Source organism: Octopus sinensis, linkage group LG2 (genome assembly GCF_006345805.1).
Source record: "Octopus sinensis linkage group LG2, ASM634580v1, whole genome shotgun sequence".
Taxonomy (NCBI): domain Eukaryota; kingdom Metazoa; phylum Mollusca; class Cephalopoda; order Octopoda; family Octopodidae; genus Octopus; species Octopus sinensis.
The window spans coordinates 158,154,439-158,174,957 of NC_042998.1; the positions used below are offsets into that span (position 1 = coordinate 158,154,439).

The 20,519-nt window shown below is 35.1% G+C and overlaps 1 long non-coding RNA gene across 1 annotated transcript in view; it reads right to left on the reverse strand.

Moving 5' to 3' along the window:
* Positions 1-15,269: 15,269 nt before the first annotated feature.
* Positions 15,270-20,519, reverse strand: part of LOC118762343 — a 49,839-nt gene continuing 44,589 nt past the window's right edge. The window contains exon 2 of the long non-coding RNA XR_004998091.1: positions 15,270-15,436. This is a non-coding gene — a long non-coding RNA (uncharacterized LOC118762343). The remainder of the gene's footprint in view (positions 15,437-20,519) is intronic.

Consider the following 20,519-nt stretch of genomic DNA (forward strand, 5'->3'; position numbering starts at 1 on the left):
CCTGATTCACTGGCCAGAAAAACTCTTTTTTGTGACAGTAGAAAGCCGAAAGAGAAGATGTCACATCTGTGATGCTACAACCATTTAAAAGCTTTGATATGCTCTTTGAAGAACAAATAAAAGAAGGCCCTCACTAATGCCAATGCCACAGGTTCGGAAACAACAACATATGACTACAACAATTACATTGAAATTAAATAACAGAAGCTTTGAAAGCAAAACCAGCGGCAGCAACAACCGCATCACCAACGGAAACAGCGGCAGAACCCCCAAGATAAGAGCAGTAGCAGAACGCACTACCAAGACTTCTCAAAAAGTTACCTAGTTTGGGGCCAATTTCACAGCAACACATAAACACAAGCTGAGACACAAAAGAAAATACCTCTTGCTTCCCCCGCCTCGGAACTTTCCGAGTCGGAGACTTTATATTACATCAACTGATCACAAGAGTAACTTCTTAGCAGAACCTAAATGCTATTAAAAGTGAGTTGCGTAAGACCTGGAGAAATGTAGTAGGTCAAATCAGCACCCATGCCATACAAGTCAGTACCCGTCGACTCAGCAAAATACAATCATTCTTTCATTAAACAATACAAGTATAGCTACAGGAGTTAGCATCAACTAAGGTATCACTTTCAACTAATGCTAGCCAAGTTAATTTTTTAGATATAACCCTAATCTAAAGCTTGGGTAAAATTAGTCAATACAGAAATCTTAAAGAAAATTTGCAACCATCCACTCATTATTTTAAAATGCATATCTAAGAACACTAGTACATGGAGAAAGGACATTTATTCCGAAGAGCAATCCTTTAAAAACCGTGCAAAATATTACAACTTATTACATACAAAGAAATTTCCAGAAAAATACCGAGACAGGATAATACAACCAGTAAAAAAGCAAGTGAAGATAATTTGATATGATCTACTACTTAGCTGAAACCTCTGTTTAAATATCATTCTATCTTTTGTGCCATAATGCAACTGCTATGTTCCCCTGTATATAATTGTATTACAGAAAGCATAGAGCGTTGAGCAAAGAACTTTATATTAAATAGCAACAACGTAAAATAAATACATAGATCAAAAGCAATAGTTAACTTCTCAGAGCAAAAACACCTCGACACTCTCCAAGTATATTCTTGACTTGAAGAATTAAGTCGTCGATAATCTCTACGTCAAGGCTCTCGTAAATCGATTGGTTCAAACGCTTTCGTTGCTTATCCGAAGAATATATTGCACTGTTGGAGTTGCTTGGTTTGTTTAAATCTAAGCTCGATGTTTTCTCTTCGTACCCTCATCAAAGGAAGTAGATTCTACCAGCATTTTCTCCCTCAAATGAGTAAACTTTGTTATCTTAATTGTTGTCATCCCCGATCACACTGTGAAGCACCATGAGATAGCTTTTTCATTTACTATTTCCATGCATGTTTGAAACTCCCCTACATCTCGGTGTCGCTATCGATTTTACTGATACCCACTTCATATTCATATTAGCATCTCTGTACTGGAAACCACTTCATTTATAGTTTTTCATCTTCGTACACCATACCTTGACGTTAGCTCGTCTGTTTGCAACCATCTCTACAGGTATTTATGAATATCTCTACTACCTCTATCAACCCCAATACACATGTGCATATCACTAAGCTAATTATACAAAGTGGAGCAGATATGGCTGTTTGGTTAAGATGACCGGTATGAAACCATGTGGATTCAGGTTCTCTCCCACACTGTGGTACTTCAGTAGACAGAGTCGAGCACTTTTGAGATATCAACAAGAATAAAAGTACTTGTACCGTTTTAGCTCTGACTCATTTAGCTCTGATTCTTCTGGCTGCTAAGTTCCGTCAAACAGTGGAATGTTTTCCAAGAACTCGTCACCATAGTACTTTCTCCAGGTATGCGGTCCAGCAAAATTTCTTGTTGATTTTTGTTACTATCACTCTAAGGGTAACCCCACTGTAACTCATCTTCGTAGGGGATTGGGGAAATACAACCTTTAGGCTACTTTTCAATCGATCTTTGATTATATATGCGTTCTACTAGTTTGTCAGTACCTTACCAATAGAAATCACTGGATCTTGACTCGAAGACTTTTCAGCTCCATATCGAACCCCAAAACAAATTCTGATATATATACATATATGCATGTGTGTGTGTGGATAAATTAAGAAATGGAGTCAAACCCAGGTGTTATTCAAACCATTTATACTTCCAACATATGTTTCGAAAAATGCATTGAGATTATTCCGGAGGGAATAAAAATGGTGTAAAACAATGCATTCATCTCATCAGGGAAGAAAAGAAACAAAACACCTCAATAAGCCATTTTAACCGAACATGATTACCACGTACGTAAATGTTTAATGTAAGAAGGACGCTAACAAATAATATTTTTTAAAAGCCGTTAACAGATTTAACGTCAAAGGTAAATTAGAGGAAGAGAAGGAGAAGGAAAGAAATTAACAGAAATATATATATGTATATATATATATATATATTATTTTATTATTTTATCCGCTGTAAGGTTTGGCGTGGGTAATAATGGACCATTCGAGAGTGTAAGGGGTTGAGTTAATCGTTAGTTTACTGATAAGTTGAGATAACGATGTGCTGTTAGAATTTGTTGGGGATTTGAAGCTAGAGTAGTGATTGCTCACTTTAGCTTTGAACGTTGTGCTACATGAGCCGATGTAAAATGTAGTTGCAGTAGTTAATTGATACTGTGGCCTTATTATTTTACTTGTTTCAGCCATGTGACTGTGGCCATGCTGGAGCACCACCCTTAGTCGAACAAATCGACACCAGGAATTATTCTTTGTAAGCCTATTATTCTACCAGTCTCTTTTGCCGAACTGATAAGTTACAGAGACGTAAGCACACCAATATCAGCTGTCAAGCGATGGGGGGGGGGCAAAACACAGACACACCCAAACACACACATTCATGCGTGCGCTCTTACACGCACATAACTCATGCATACACAGATATATATAAATACGACGGGCTTCTTTCAGTTTCCGTCTACCAAATCCACTGGCTTTGGTCGGCCCGAGGCTACACTCGAAGACACTTGCCCAAGGTGCCACATAGTCGGACTGAACCTGGAACCATATGGTTGAGAAGCAAGCCTCTTACTGCACAGCCACTCTGCGCCTAATATATATATACATAACGACTTAACAACCACCCCCTTCGCCACCAGATAACCCCCTAATCCAATATACACCACAACCCATTAAAACAGACACCAAGATACGCACTCCAAACCCTATTTCCATCCAGATAACCCCGCCCCTAATCGGATTAAACGAAATAGAATCTGAGACGTCATATTGTTCCACCCCCACTTCGCCCTTAACCAGACTCTAGTATCCAAACTCTTCTTCACCGTACTCGAAAAACACCTCCCTAAATCTAACCCCTTTAGAAAAATATTTAGCCCCGACCTCATCTAATCTATAAAATTGTCCTGCTCCACCATCACCACCGATATTGCTAGAGTTATCCGACATCTTAACAACAAGAAACACCGAAATTCATCAACAGCTAACTCCAACCCTAGTAAATTAATTCAGCATAACCGCCAACTTCATACATATAGACCCAATAAACCAACTGACCCCCATAACAAAACAAACCCTCACAACTACAACTATAGTGCCATTGCTTACACCCGACCCTTAAATTTATCACAATCCCCAAATATACCTCCTGTCATGATAGAGAATACCACAGAGGATACCACTGGACACAATAATTATCATACCATACAACCGAAAAACACCGCCCTCAACTCCTTAACATATCATAACCCTAGCACCAACTATAATAACCAACCAAACACCGATCCCTCTCTAAATAACAATCCCCTCACAAGCTCATCTGGAAAACCTCTTACAAACCTATGCAACTGTAGATGCGCAACCTCCTGTTCTTTGAATAACCGCTGTCGCACTAAAAGCATAGTTTATAAGGCCACAGTATCAATTAACTACTACAACTACATTTTACATCGGCTCATGTAGCACAACGTTCAAAGCTAAAGTGAGCAATCACTACTCTAGCTTCAAATCCCCAACAAATTCTAACAGCACATCGTTATCTCAACTTATCAGTAAACTAACGATTAATTCAACCCTTACACTCTCGAATGGTCTATTATTACCCACGGCAAACCTTACAGCGGGTATAATAATAAGTGTGATCTCTGCATAGCCGAGGTCATGGCTACTTTGCAATCTATGGTCTGTCTTAATGAACGCAGCAGTATAACATTCACCTGCAAATATCGAGCACTAAATCTATTCTCAAAATGCAAATAATTACAACCCCACCTCGTTCTTATCTCTCCATAACTCATATATTCTTTTTCCCAATCTAATCTTCCAACCCTACTACAACCGTATATTAATACAACACTAGTATATATATATATATATAATATATATATATATATACACACACACATACACACACATATACATATATATGTGGTGTGTCTGTGCGCATACAGCATACACACATCACACACACACGCACATACATATATTGTAGTGTATATATGTGCACAGGACTGTTGATAGGTAGCTTCAGTTTAAATGCTTGTGATAATTAGTTATGCTCAGATTCTGAATTCAAACTGAACCGGGATGGACATAGCTTTTTAACTTTGGGAAGTCGATAAAAGAAATAGCAAACGACAATTACTTTTCCTGCAAGAATTCAACGTCACTAACAACCCGTTCGTGGATAAAATCCATCACTGAAATAACAAGCAACTGAATTTCCTTGTCTACTTTAGGTGTGGATAAAAAATAAAGAATTGTATGCAATTATGTATTATTTAGCTATGTGTGTATTTTAATATAGATATTGGTCTGTACTGTTATGTATAGTTTTCTTGATTATTATAACTACAACACAGTAAATTTCAATTATTGAGGCATGTCAGCGATAGATATATACATATACATGTTGTTTTGTTAGAATATAAGTAAGAAGTGCGAGAAAGTCGTATGAACTAACAAAACTTATTTAAAACTATTGGAAATTAGACGAAATTTTGTCCCTTGATGTGATTTATTCTGAGATTGCATGTTTTCGAGACAGAAAATTGTCAAGGTTATAAGATTTGATCCAATCACTGTCATTGTTTTTCTCCTCCAGTAATTGTAGCAATGTAAGAATGTATTTACATTGACATTTTCGTGTGTCTTACTCTCTGGCATTTGATGCTATCACGCATCGAATCTAACTTATCACATGTCCAAACTGTTAAAGGCCGCATCATATAATCGACAAAACCATTTACACGGCTGACATTGAATGCCACAATGAAAGTGAGTGTATTATAAAGAGTAGAGTAAAAATTCAGTAACAAAACACAACCGGACAAGTAGCAAAGATGGTGATAGCGTGTAATGCTGAACTGAAATCAACAGAAAATTGAGGAAGAAATACTTTGAATTTTGTGTTTTATTATATATTTTTTATTAGGCTTCATTTTGCGTGCAACTGCCAACTTTGACACGTCATTTCTTTGATAGATTTATATATCTCTTTATGAGATTAATTAGAATTTTTCAAGATTTTCGCACTAAATTTCGAAAGGAAAACATCTAACTTTGTTCCGTTATTAAATTAATTTCATGTGATTTTTCGAACAACGATTATTTATTACAAAAACAATAGTATAATGGTCCCTTGATTTAGAAAACAGCTATATTTTGTTTAAAAACTCAATAAAAAGGTTCACTTGGCGCAGGAAGTGGCTGTGTGGTAAGTAGCTTGCTTACCAACCACATTCATTTCCACTGCGTGGAACCTTGGGCAAGTGTCTTCTACTATAGCCTCGGGCCGACCAAACATTTGTGAGTGGATTTGGTAGACAGAAACGGAAAGAAGCCCGTCGTATATACATGTATATATATATATACATGTATATATGTATATGTGTGTGTGTTTGTGTTTGTCCCCCAACATCGCTTGACAACCGATGCTGGTGTGTTTACGTCCCCGTAACTTAGCGGTTCGGCAAAAAATACCGATAGAATAAGTACTTGGCTTGCAAAGAATAAGTCCTGGGGTCGATTTACTCGACTAAAGTGCGGTTGTCCAGCATGGCTACAGCAAAATGACTGACACATGTAAAAGAGTAAAGGGAGTAAAGAAAGTATATATCACTATAAAGCAAATAAGTTATACTTCGGGTGAAAAGATGTTAGTTACAGTTATTTCATTTAATTGGGTATGTCAAAAATTCGGAAATTCGTTTCTGTAGGTGTAATACTTCCCCGTCATAAGGTTTAAAGCCAGCTCACCATCCTTATAACACAGCAGGAGATATTATGATATAAGAGTGAGTCTGTAGGCATCCACTATTATTCGTTGCTTATCCTGATGAACAGCGTCCTGACTCCCAAGGCTCTCAGAAGGAGAAATTTCGGTAAGGAAGGATAAAATTCTATGATACCAAACAGGAGTATAATACACTTGCTTTGTACTCAAAACCGCAGATCTACTTGCTAACGGCGTCGTTGTACTTTCATTGGATAAATATAGCGACTCATTTAAAACCAGAATTAATAGCATCAAAGATATGCTAGATTTCTGTGCGTTTTTCCATTTTAAAAAAGGTAATCAACCTACATTTATGATTGAAAAAAGAATAAATATGTGCCGACGTAAATGGAAGCACATAGCAAAATTATCCGCACTATCTTCTGCTTTTAACAGATTGGCTAGGAGCCATCTGTCAAAATAGAAGACCCATCGTTATCATGTGGAATATCCTCGAGCAACTTAAAGGATTCTTTGCGTATGGAGTCATACACTTTCTTAAGTTCTCTGGATATGTTGTGCTCTTCATACTCCTCTCTATTTAATGTGTGAAATCAACTCTTTAACATTACCATCTCTTTACTAAACTGCCTGGTTTATGCATTCTTACTAAAATTTTCCTGTACGGTATCGGACATACACTAAGACGTCAGAACCAATAACATTTCGAATCATCCAACCATTTCTGTGGGAGATATCTTCAGTATGTTGAATAGCAGGTTTTACTAAATTGAGTGGATAATTTTTCAGAACATTAATTAAATTATTTTTTGATATTCCTTTTCACTAAGGCGGCGAGCTGAGAGAATCGCTAGCACGCCGGGCGAAATGCGTAGCCGGATTTCGTCTGCCGTAACGTTCTGAGTTCAAATTCCGCCGAGGTCGACTTTGCCTTTCATCCTTTCGGGGTCGATTAAATAAGTACCAGTTACGCACTGGGATCGATATAATCGACTTAATCCGTTTGTCTGTCCTTGTTTGTCCTCTTTGTGTTTAGCCCCTTGTGGGTAATAAAGAAATAGGTATTTCGTCTGCCGCTACGTTCTGAATTCAAATTCCGCCGAGGTCGACTTTGCCTTTCATCCTTTCGGGCTCGAATAAATTAAGTACCAGTTGCGTCCTGGGGACGATCTAATCGACTGGCTCCCTCCCCCAAAATTTTGAGCCTTGTGCCTAAAGTAGAAAAGAATATTTCTTTTCACTAGTTTTATGTACAGTCCAGAAACTTTCTATGTGGTTGTTTTATCTGATACAGAAATAGCAATAAAATTTCTATAAAATCTCTCTCTCAAAGTTGATAAGGAATAGAATTTTAAAAATATGCTTCAGATGCAAAATACGTAAAAAAGACTGACGTGGTGACGGCTTTGATTGCTTTTGACTTGCATGGTTTTAAACAAGAACGTAAGCAAGGGACCTTTTGAACTTCTGTGGCGTTAAAGTGGATGCGAAACAAATTTTCCGGATATGAAACTAGGCTACCAAATGTGACTTTCCCCGGGGATGCTGATTACTTTAATAAACCAAATGCAGCTTACAGTAGTAAAATTCACTCCAACTTCTGATACTTACTAACAATGAGACAACGAAGATATATTGACAAGCGCTCGCTTAACCAGTAAGAGATTGCTTTCAAGTATCTCGAATAGCACATAGCCTACCGTTTTATAATTAGAAGAAAACATTGGATTATGCTATCCTAAATACAATACACATGAAAGAAAACGGGCACGACGCACTGGTACGTGTATGTTCATAAGTTTATTGTATCAGTGCAGACTCAGAGATAAGCAACAATAATAACAACAGCATCATTTTACTAAAAGTAGTACAATAAGCTACTGAGTGTTTTGACCAAGTGTCTTGACTGATTATAGGAGTAGCAACAGGAAACGAACCAGCAACATTGCTATTCCTTACATCTCCGCTGTTCCTCCAAAAATTATTGACTCAGATATCTGCATCTCCCTTTTAACTCTATCCTCCCAGCGTTTGTTCTTTTATCTACGATATCCATATTGTTTCATCAGTGAATGCCATTTTGTCACATTGCGGCCATCTTATCTTCAAATGCCGTCTCGTGTCTATCATTCCCATCATACTTAGTTTTCTTGTCTAAAGGTGCCATATTGATATAGCTGCCATCCACTAGTTTCTTCCAATCTTCCTCGCTGCATCTTAAAATCTGAATGATAAACAAATGAATATGATACTGAATATTAGTAAATAAAAATATTGACAGATTCGGATAATGTGACACAAAACAAATGTTATGGAAAAAAAGCAAATAAATAAAAGAAGAGAGATAGCAGAAAAAGAGGCAAGATATAGAAACAAGACTTAAGAAGAGAAAAAAATAAAATGTTTAGTTTGGAATAAAAGGTGGAAAAGAGAGGGTAACGAAGAGAAGTTGGAAGAGAAAAAAGAACGGAGAAAAAAAACAAATACAAAGAAAGAAGAGACGAAATAAAACAAAGAAATGCACAAAAGAAAGAAAAAAGACAGGAAAAAAGGTAAATGAAAAAAGTAGAAAGAAAAGCAGAAATAAGGTAAATTGGGGGAAAAAAGAAAGGAAAATAAGAAAGATAATATAAAGGACGAAGGAAATGAAAAAGAAAGATGTGTTATATATTAATAGCAATAAAATTCTGACAGAGAGAAAGAGAGAGAGGGAGGGTGAGGGAGAGAGAGAGAGTTACTTTTAATAAGAGACACAATAGCATACGATATCGGAATCTATTGGAATAATATTGTTGGGTTATTTCCTTGTATTTGGCTTCGTAGTTTTGCGTTTTTATATTTCTGATTAGAATGACTTGATTTAGTTTAGTTAAGGTTTGATTTGGTTTAGTTTGGCTTCCATTCGATTTCTTTGGTTTAGTTTAATCTTTGCCTAGTTTGTGTAGTACGGATTGGGTTGGTTTTATTTCTTTTCATTTCGTTTTAAATTTTGTACGATTTAGGTTCTTTGTCTGGTTTCCATTTCTTTGGTCTGATGTGATTTAAAGCTACTCCTTTATCAAAATCAAATTTTCTGCTTTCTTAGGTTATTTCATAGTCATTATTTGTTGTTTTTGTTGTTTATATTCGTCTTGTTATTGTTGTAGATGTGTCGCTATTAATTGTTTAATTCTTGTCATCACTAGTGTAAGTGTTACCTCACTAATTGTGTGACAATGAAATAATAAGACAAGAACTTGATAAGATCCGTTATGTTAAAATAAAGATAATAAAGATCCTGATAAAACTTTTAAAATATACTCACGCGCGCGCGCTGGCGCGCATGCGCACACATACACACACATGAGCAGATACCTGTGTGGACGGACAACGAATGTTAAGAAATACGAATCAACGTACACAGTTATAGGTATATAGTTAACGCATTCACGCACGTAAATGCAGAAAGAGGGAAGAGAAAGAGAGAGAGGTGAGGAAGAAGAAAAAAGGCAATTGCATGTGGTAAAAGGATAAAAGTAAAGAATAGCCTAAAACTAGAAATAAAAATGTAATTTCTTATGTGCAAAACCATTCATTTTATATATAACATATAATAAATGCAGTCTTAAAATTACATAAAAAAACACCTTTCTCCTCGAATAAACAAATAGTTTGAGAACAGATACGCATTTCGGTAATAAATAACCCATTTTACTCAGACATTGTACCTAGAGCTATATCATTTAATGTATTATTTTAAAAACATAGTGTAATTAAGTGGTTCTCAACCGGGGTCCATATAAGAAATTGAGAGAGAGTCCATGTAAGCAAAATAATAAATTGGGTACACACAGAACACACAGAAGTATATAAAGTGCCCTTGAAGAAATGTTACTCTGGATGTATTAGGTTGTCCGACAAGTTCGTGCCGATTTACTGTAGCTTACCTTTCGACTTATTTTAGAACATGGCTGAGCCCATAAAATAGGATTTGACTTCACCCACATTTAGAGCACATTTTAAGCTATCTTTTCGTGGAAGAAGGTTTATGTTCCCATGACCTGTGTTAATTCTGTAACCCTTTAAAATGGAAGATAAGAAAGTTCCTTTTTGGCACTTAATGCTTTTCTTGTTCCGTAAAGGGAAAAATGCCTCACAAGCAACCAAAGAAATATGCGCAGTTTACGGTGATGTTTCTTTATCCGAAAGAACTGTACGGAAGTGGATCGCAAGGGTCCGAGCTGGAGATTGTAGCCTTATTGATAAAGAGAAGATTAGGCAGACCATCCACTACAGATGATGACCAAATCAAGTCATTAATTGAGAATAACCCACATTGCACAACCCGAGAATTGGCAGAAAGCCTCAACCTATGAAAATCCGTCGTTCATGTGCACCTGGTAAAGATTGGGTAATGGCAAGTACTTATTGACCTTTTTCTTTCCTTTAAAAATCGGCACGAACTTTCCGGACAGCCCAATTTTATTGCAAGAAACAGCTTCGTTTCTGTCTTGGATAGTTTACATAGTTCAGCTTACACAGGTTAATGTATGAAAGGCAAAATAGGAATTTTGAAAGAAGTATCTATAAACTAGTTTTTAAACATTGAATGGCTGTGTGAGACCACCAGAATAGAATAGTAATCAAAGGGGTCCATAGATAAAAAGCAGTTGAGAACCACTGATGTTGTCTGAAGATTAAGTCGCTATTTCTGACAGGTTAGGAAGTCACGTAGTGATTCCTTTATTCGCTGGTGTCGTGAATGTAAGGTAAATGACTAAGAAGAAATTAGAGAACTCGAAATTTCAATTAGAGACATCCTTTTCACACTAGTAACTTTTTATTTTCAGCATTTTATAATTCTCCCCATGAAACCAAAATGAATGTCTAGGGAGTGACGAGTAGCACCAAGTGTACTACGTAAACATTAAACAAGACTAAAATATGTTTGTTTGAAATTTCTCAAGAAGTAAACAGTGTAAATGTCTCTTTCGCAAACCTGATCTGAATTTTAAAGAGTAAAAACATTATTCAGTTTTTATGAGTCTATGTCCCGCAATTATCTATCTATCTATCTATCTATCTATCTATCTATCTATCTATCTATCTATCTATCTATCTATCTATCTATCTATCTATCTATCTATCTATCTATCTATCTATCAAACACATATACGTCTATATATATATATATATATATATATATATATATATATATATATATATATATATATATATCTTTCGTATTCAGTTTATGTTTTACTTTCGTGCGTTTGAAGAAGATGCACTATTGACTGTTTGTAAACAATTAACTGTGAAATATCTGTGACAGAAAGAATTAAGAGAAGATTAAGATCACAGGATACATATTCTTTGTTCAGCTGAACTATGGATGGGTTCAGATTCAAAGTATCTTTGTTGGGTTGAGTTAGTAAAAGTTTGGAAGTCAAAGGAGTTAATCATTCCGCATAATTTCTGTGTAAATTATTGGCTAACTTTAGGGTTTCTTTTTCTTTCTCTATTAACATGTGAAAATCAATAGGCTATGTATTCATAGGTATTGGAAAATTTGTGAAAGCAATCAGTAACTTCTTCATGTATGTTTTTACTAGTAAGTAAATTGGGAAGTTTTGACATTTGAGTGAATCTCCATTTTGAGAATATTTTCATTTCGGGTAATCAAAATATATGTTGGGTGTTTATGAATGATTGAGTTATTTCTTTGAAATTCTTGGCACAACTGAATTTAAGGGTGGAAAATGATGGAACTATTTGATTTTGTTAAATGTAGCCACAATATTCACGAGGCTAATCCTATTGTATTTGCCCTAGTTGGATTTGAATTTCTACCATGTACTTTCTCAAATTATCGGGTGGAGACTAGTGGGTAAAGTTAATACAAGGATTCGTTGAACATTATTAGTTGAATGTAAACTTTTTTATATGGATGGCATTTATGGAATCAAATACTGTGAGGTTTATAATTGCATGTCGTCAGTAAGTATCACATGGACGTAATCATTTTAATACCGATTTCGACAAAAATCCTAACAAACAACATATTTTCATCTTTTACCCTTTATTTGTTAGACTGCGGTCATACTGGGGCAACACCTTGAAGAATGTTTAGTCAAATGAATCAACCCTAGTACTTTTCGTAAACACACCAACATCTGTTGTCAAGTGACGTTTGAGAAGAGAAGACAGATGCACGCTCACACACATGCACGCGCACACACACACGACGGGCTTCTTTCAGTTTCCGTCACAAGGCTTAGGTCGGTCCGAAGCTAAGAGACAGTATTAACAATTGTATGCTAACATTACTCACAACACTATAATGATTACAATAGAAATGCTAGAATTAACAGATGCTTGTTAATTACGGAATCAATAAAAAATATGATAGGGGGAAAAGGTGCCACGCACTGAACTTTAAAACATGTGGTTAGAAAGCAAACTTCTAACCACACTGCCTCACCTTCCCCCTTGATCAGTTTATTCTATGATTTCTTTTTCTTATTCCCAACTGGTTAAACAATATTTTGTTAACATTGGTTTCTTTCAAATCAATTCATCTAACGTGTCACTTGTACTTATTTCAACGTAAGTTAGTCAAGTACTGGTATGGGTGCTGATAATATTTAGATGGTCATTCTGTCATAAAATCAGAATGATCGAGAAATTGTCTACATCTGTTTAAGATTCTCTCTGCAATTAGTGACTTCAATAAAACGAAATAACTTACAATGGAAGTAGGAATCGGAACCAAAACTTTCATCAATAATAGTAGTTTTGATAATATTTATCAGGTCGTCCAATAAGTTCAATCCGAATTTTGAATAAAGAAAACAAGTGATCAAATGTTATATTTAAATGTCAGTTTCGATCTCCTCCCGGCTAGCGAAAGTTATGTCCCCCAAAGGATTCTGTAAACTACGAAACAAATGGTCGCCTGAAGGAGCAAGGTCGGGAGAATAATGTGAATGAGGAATTTTTTCCCTACCAAGCTCTTCGATGTTCTGTGATGTGATCTTTACAGTGTGGGGTCGCGCATTGTCATGATGAAACATCACTCCAAAGCTGGGTTCAAACACTCTAATTGCTGACTTGAGCATTGATTGTTGCATTAGGTGGTAACAATTCAAAGTGAATTACTCCTTTGCAATCCCACCAGATAGAGAGAATAACCTTTTTCCCATGAAGTTCCCTTCTCGGTTGTGGTTGAGCTTTGTCACTTTTACCAAGCCACTGTTTACGACGTTTAACATTTCGATAGAAGATCCATTTTTCGTCACCAGTCACAAGTCTATCCAAAAAGGGTGAAATGAGTTCACGAGAATGGAGAGAAGAGCAGATGTCAACTCGGGATTTGCGGTTGCTTTCGAACAATTCATGAGGCACCCATTTTCCAAGTTTAGGAACCTTTCCAAATTGTTGAAGATGACGATGAACAGTTGTATGATTTGATCTAAGCTTTATTGCCAATTCTTCAACTGATAATGCAGGATTTTCTTCAAGCAATGCCTCAAAGAGCTTATCATCAAACTCAACTGGACGTCCTGTTCGATCTTCATCTTCAAGGCTGAAATCTCCACTTCTGAATTTTGCAAGCCATCTTCTGCAAGTTCTTTCACTCAAGCATTCTTTCCCATAAACTGAGGGTACGTTTCGAGTCGCTTTGGCTGCAGAGTTTCCATTTTTTGTATTCATAAAGCATTAGGTGCCTTAAATGCTCTTTGGATACTTCCATTTTAGAAAGGGTTTTAATCAAAGAAATTTTAATTCTATTATTCAGTAAAATAATATTTAATTAGCTTACTTGTACACAAATTCATAAAAATAATTTTTAATTCCATTAGACATTCTAAAATACAATTAAATTTCATTCAATTTTAAAAAAGATAAAATCGGACAGAACTTATGGGATGACCTGGTACGTTTTGACAGGATCAACCAGGGGGCTTCTATGTTGTCACTCGATCCGTTAGAAATTATAATCAAATAACCTTAGTATTTTAGAAACTTAAAACAATGTAATATTAAATGAAAGCTGGATGGTCATAACAAAATGCCTTTTATCACATGTACGCTCGATTAGCGTTGGAGACTGAACAGCAACTGCCGTACCAGTAACACAAGGAAAAGTTCTAGAGGTGACCCAAAACAGAAGTGTGAATCCTAATCTTTCCCAGATATTTAGTCTGGATATAGTATTCCTAGAAGCTCATTTTCCTGTAGATTATTAACAACATTAGTATTATTACTCCCACTTTTAAGGCAGTGAGCTGGCAGAATTATTAAGACGCCATACAAAGTTCATAGTGGCGTTTCTTCCGGTTTTACGCTCTGGGTTCAAATTTCATCGAATTTGCCTTTCATACTTTCGGGGCGAATAAAGTAAGTACCAGTTGAGAACTGGGTTCGATGTAATCGACCTCACCCTCCCTTCAAAGACTGCTGGCCTTGTGCCAAGTTTTAAAGCCATTATTACTTTCACTTTTGTTAACAACCCATTAATGAGTACTATTTTCGACAGTATTGTTAGGATGTCTAATAATGCTGTTGGTACAAGATATTTTTTATTGATACCATAAATAACAACCATTCTATTAATTCTAGCATTTCTATTGTATTCATTACAGCATTGTATGCAATTTTAGCACACAATTGTTAATACTGCCCTCTCACTTATTGTTGTGACTCCTGTCACCAGTATTATTACATTATGCCTGTTGTTTTATTCCTAGATTTACTTGTTGTTTCAAGTGTTACCAGTATTTCGATTTTTTTTTCTCCACCTTCCGTTCTAATAGAGCTATGACTATTGTTATTTGGCCTTTCAGTCATACATTAGCCTTGTTATTGTTCCTGATGAAATTTGAAATACTATTGTAGTCCTAATTTAACATAATTCTGTGCATCCTGTCTCTCTTCAAATCGCTAGTATCCTCCATATTTTTAAGTAATAATTCAACGCAGCTATTATTTATTTATTTATTTATTTATTTCCTTCATTGTTATTCCGTTCTCTAGAGGAACATTTGTTTTGCGGATCTGTAAAACAACGGTCATATCCTCCAATAGTTGTTTCCTTATTTTCTTTGCTTCCACACTCTGCTCCCGTGAAGAGACACACTTCCATTGGTCTTCTATGGAAGAAATAAAATTACATAAAATAACAACAGAGAACAAAAACGACAGAAAATGGCTTGCGATAGCCAAGTATTGTGTTTTGGTTTCTGCTTGTTTGCTAAGTTTTTTTTTTTTTTGTTTTCTTTTCATTGTCTGCTAACATCTAACTAAAATACTAGAGAATAATATTTGCTCAGACGCCATTTAGAATTATACTTAAAACCTTCTATTTCTATACTCGTTAGAGCAATGAATATCCGGACGCTTGCAAACAATCTGTTTTGATATATAGTTATTTTTCTTTCACCGATGCGTTCGATGTTCATTGCTTTTATTAATATTTTATCATTTGTTTTAGTTTTTTTTCTTCTTAACATAACACCGAGATTTTTTCTTACTTTGTCAATGACTTGTTCACAGCCGTCTGTCGGCTTGTTTAAGATTTAAATAATTATTCGCTTACAGTGGCTGACTTTAGTAAACTTACTACATTGACTCTTTGATACTATTTAAGACTGATAAAAATTTCCTCTTTCAATTCATTCGCTGTGCATGTTATGTTTGTTTGTGAATGTTTAATAGTGAGAGCATGTGTGTGGATATGTGTGAATGTGTGGACGAAGTATGTAGAGCTTTAGGCAAATGCATTAGTCAGGCTTTTTACATGTAAATGCATTGGATCCTATTTCAATGTAAATATACAAACACGCATGACATATATGCATAAGTGTACACATACGCGCACGTATATATATATATATACACATATACATATATGTATAAACATGCCTGAGGAGTGTGAGTGTGTATTTCTGCATGTGTCTAATAGATATTTCATACATGAAATATGCAGGGTTAGCCAAAAGTCACATGAGAGTAAATCAAAACCATTTAATTCCAAAATTAAACCAAAAAATTATTTTATATGATACTTCACTAATAAATAGACAAATGCTGAAAAAAAAAACGGTGATTTTAACTCACAGCATTCAATTATTAAACATTCATAATTAGAATGAACAAATAAATTGAAAATTAAGTATTTATGGAATTCTGATTTACTGACGGGTGACTTTTGCAAAAACCAATTTAGATAAAAAATTAATACAAAGTATATAATTTTATAAATATAATTATTATAAGGGCAACTACCGAACATGCTAGAAGAAGACACCAAAAGGCTCTAAAATTACTATATAACAGACACGGGCTGAAAGCGAGGGGATAGGGAGAATTTTTTTTTAAAAACGCTTCTGTAATACAACTAGATGTAATACAACTAGATTTAACCTGTATATATGTGTGAACACTTGTATATGCACTGTGGATGCATTGTGTTCGAATGGTATGTGTAAATATATATATATATATATATATATATATATATATATATATATATATATATATATATATATATATATATATATAATAATAATAATAATAATAATAATAATAATAATAAATTGAGGGAATATTATTCCAAACTTACAGGGGAAAATTCAGTTTAGAAATACCAAATCAAACTTCACAAAATATAATATAAATTAGAAAAAAACACCTTTTATCAATTCAAAATGAAAAAAATAAATTACACCATCTAGAAAATTACATATAATAGAAATATAAATATAAGATAAAAAATAATATACCGATCATTAAGTAATGTGCAAAATAATGAATAAAACGTATATATTTGGTATATATATATACACATAAAATACGTTCATACATATGTATATATATATATATACATACATACATACATACATACATACATATATATATATATATATATATATATATATATATATATATATATATATATATATACGAGGGATTCTTTCAGTTTCTATCTAGCAAATTGACTCATAAGACTATCGTAGGCCTGAGGCTACACAGTAGGAATTGGCAAGCAAGCTTCTTACCATACACCTACGCTTGCGCCTACACACACACAACACACACACACACACACACACACACACACATATATATATATATATATATATATATATATATATATATATATATACACATATATATGTATAAAGTGAGAGAGAGTGAGAAAGGAAGTTGGATCGATAGATAGACAGGCAGAATGTAACTTTTTTTGTGATTATTTTACATCTTTGTTGATGATGCAACATGCGCTCTATTCTGAGCAAGATATTACCAAGTTTCCGTTTGAATGCTCATAACTCTCAGTGTTATTTTCACCAAATTGCAATATCACTTGTTCTGCACACCAATCATTCTCTATCTAGTGGCAATCTCAAATTAGAGGCGTTGCATGGGTATGCATCTATTTTGAATACAGTAGATATGACCGATATAGTGAACTTGGAACTATTGCAACGAAGTATATACTGAAGCTTATCGATTGAAACAATTCTGATCTGGAACATTGTTTTTCCATCCAATTTGAAAGTTTGCGGAGACAAGTGGTGTAAAATTGTTTTAGATATGACACGTGTCTACTGAAAACGATGAATGTCTTGCAGTTATATTGGTTTCAAATCTTGGCGCAAGGCCAGCAATTTCGTTGGGGAGTTGGGGAGGAAAGACGATTATACCAACACCAATGGTCAGTTGTTATTATTTTATCAACTCCGAGATGAAAGGCGAAGTTGACCTCGGAGGAATTTGAAAGCGGAACGAAAAGACGGACGAAATGCCGCTAAGCATTTAACCGGCATGCAAATCATTCGACCAGCTTGCCGTCTTACATCTACCAGTTAAATTAAAATACTGTATGATCTTTGGGGAGCTTGTTAATGATGTTGATATTGTTGCATTCCCAAACAGTGACGTGTAGTCTTTCAAAAGCTGAGATTACTTCAGCTATCCAGGAAATGACCACACACACACACATACACACGCACAGACTCACACACACGCACACACACAAACACGCACGTACACACAAGGACATACACACACAGACAGACACACATACATACTTACATACATACATACATACATACATACACGGTCATACATAAATACATACACACGTGCGCATATATATGTATATATATATTATATATATATATATATATATATATACATACATATATATATATATATATTATATATATATATATATATATATATATGTATGTATGTGTGTGTGTGTGTGTGTGTGTGTGGATGTATATACATATATTGGGTTGGCAACTAAGTTCCTGCCGTTTTTTAAATTTTTAAATTTTTTAAAAGGTTTAATAAAAATAACAACTAATTAATCAATAATGTATTCACCATTGTTGTTTACAACTTCTTCCGAACGTTCAACAAGATTTTCAATATCTCATTGGTAGAAATCACCCGATTTTGACTAAAAAAATTGATCCAACCAAGCTCTCAATTCTGCATCAGTTTTGAATGAAACTCCGTGCATAGCAATTGAAAGAGATCGGAAGAGGTAGAAATCAGTTGGTGCCAAATCAGGAGAGTACGGCGGGTGTGGCAGCACTTCCCAGCTATGCGTTTGAATAGCTTCCTAGGTCATATTGGTGATATGAGGGCGGGCGTTATCGTGCAGCAAAAGAACTCCATGCTGCCGATTAAGTCTTTTCTCTTGAATAGCCGTGTTGAGTCGTTCCATCTATTGAACATAGAGTTCCGCGTTGACCGTTTGGTTCCGTTCAAGGAATTAGTAATGGATAATCCCTTCCCACCATACGCACGACATCGTTTTAAGCAGATGACGATCTTGTTTTACAATGCTTCATATTGATGTACAGGTATCATTTTTCGTTGTCAGTAAAGAAATCGTTGCTTGTGTCCATGAGTTGAGTGGTGACGAGCAAGCAAAGCAGTGGAGATTGTGGCTCGTTGATTTTTGTTGTTGTCACTTAAAGCAAGCGGAACCTGTGCTCCATACCTCTGAAACTTTCACATCGAGTGAAGATGCTTCTATATAGCAATGTGGGAGCATTCCATTTTCTCTGCCAGTTCCCTTGTCGTTTGACGAGAAATTTCGAGCAAAAGTTGGTTTAATCGCGCTTCATCATTGCATCATCGCATTATGGTGCTGTTTTTCTTACAGACGGTGCCCAAATGACCCTACTATACTGTGCAGTCGACAAAACCAAAAACAAAAAATGCGCATGTGCGAAATTAAAAACACAAACCATGATATAAATAGTGATGTGTGCGTATACACTTTTCACGCGAAACGGCTTCATAAATTGCTTCCATACTTGTGATGCAAGAATAATTTTACCCCGGACAAATATTAGGCTGTTCATTTGATTTTTAAAAATTAAAACTAAAAAATATTGCCTTCTATACTATATTCACATCTTTGAAAGTTTTTTAAATATTTACTTCCAGTTTTCTAACGTCAGTGACGTAGCATATCTCTTTATGTATATCTCTCTATCCATCAGTCTCTCTCTATCTTTCTCTCTGTAACATATCTCTCTATCTATAACTATATCTCTATCGCTATCTCTCTATCTCTATATCTATCTCTCCGTATCTATCTGTCTATATGTTATCTATCTATAGCTCTCTATCTATATTTCTGTTATTTGTCTGTCTTACTAGCAAGCTCTCTTTCTGTCTCTCTCTCTCTCTCTCTCTCTCTCTCTTTATATATATATATATATATATCCCACTCACTCTCTATTGTTTTCACTGTAAGTTTAAGTTTTCAATAGCTTTTTACAAACAAACAACGGCAAATTACTGACAGAAAGGAGTTCACAATCACTTATGTAAGTAATTTCATAATTTACTGACAGAAGTATCTTTATAAATTTCACTGTACTCTGTACGGTTTTATGTTTTTCTGGCGGTTTTTTTCCCTGGTTCCTTCGATACTGGCCCTTTGGTTCACTGAGTGACAAATTTCGCTTCAACACATACAATACTTTATTTTCTGAAAATAAAGTATTGTATTTACTTTCTTCCTGTCGTATTAAGAAACATAATTTCCGTTACCAAATTATTTTCATTGTTTACTATCTTCTGCACTCCTGTATTTCTGTATACGTATATAACCATGCCTAGAAGGAAAGCGTCAAATTTGCCAACAATATCAAGGTCAGCCAAAAGAATGTCTCTGTCCAGGGAAAGAAAGATAGCTGCAGA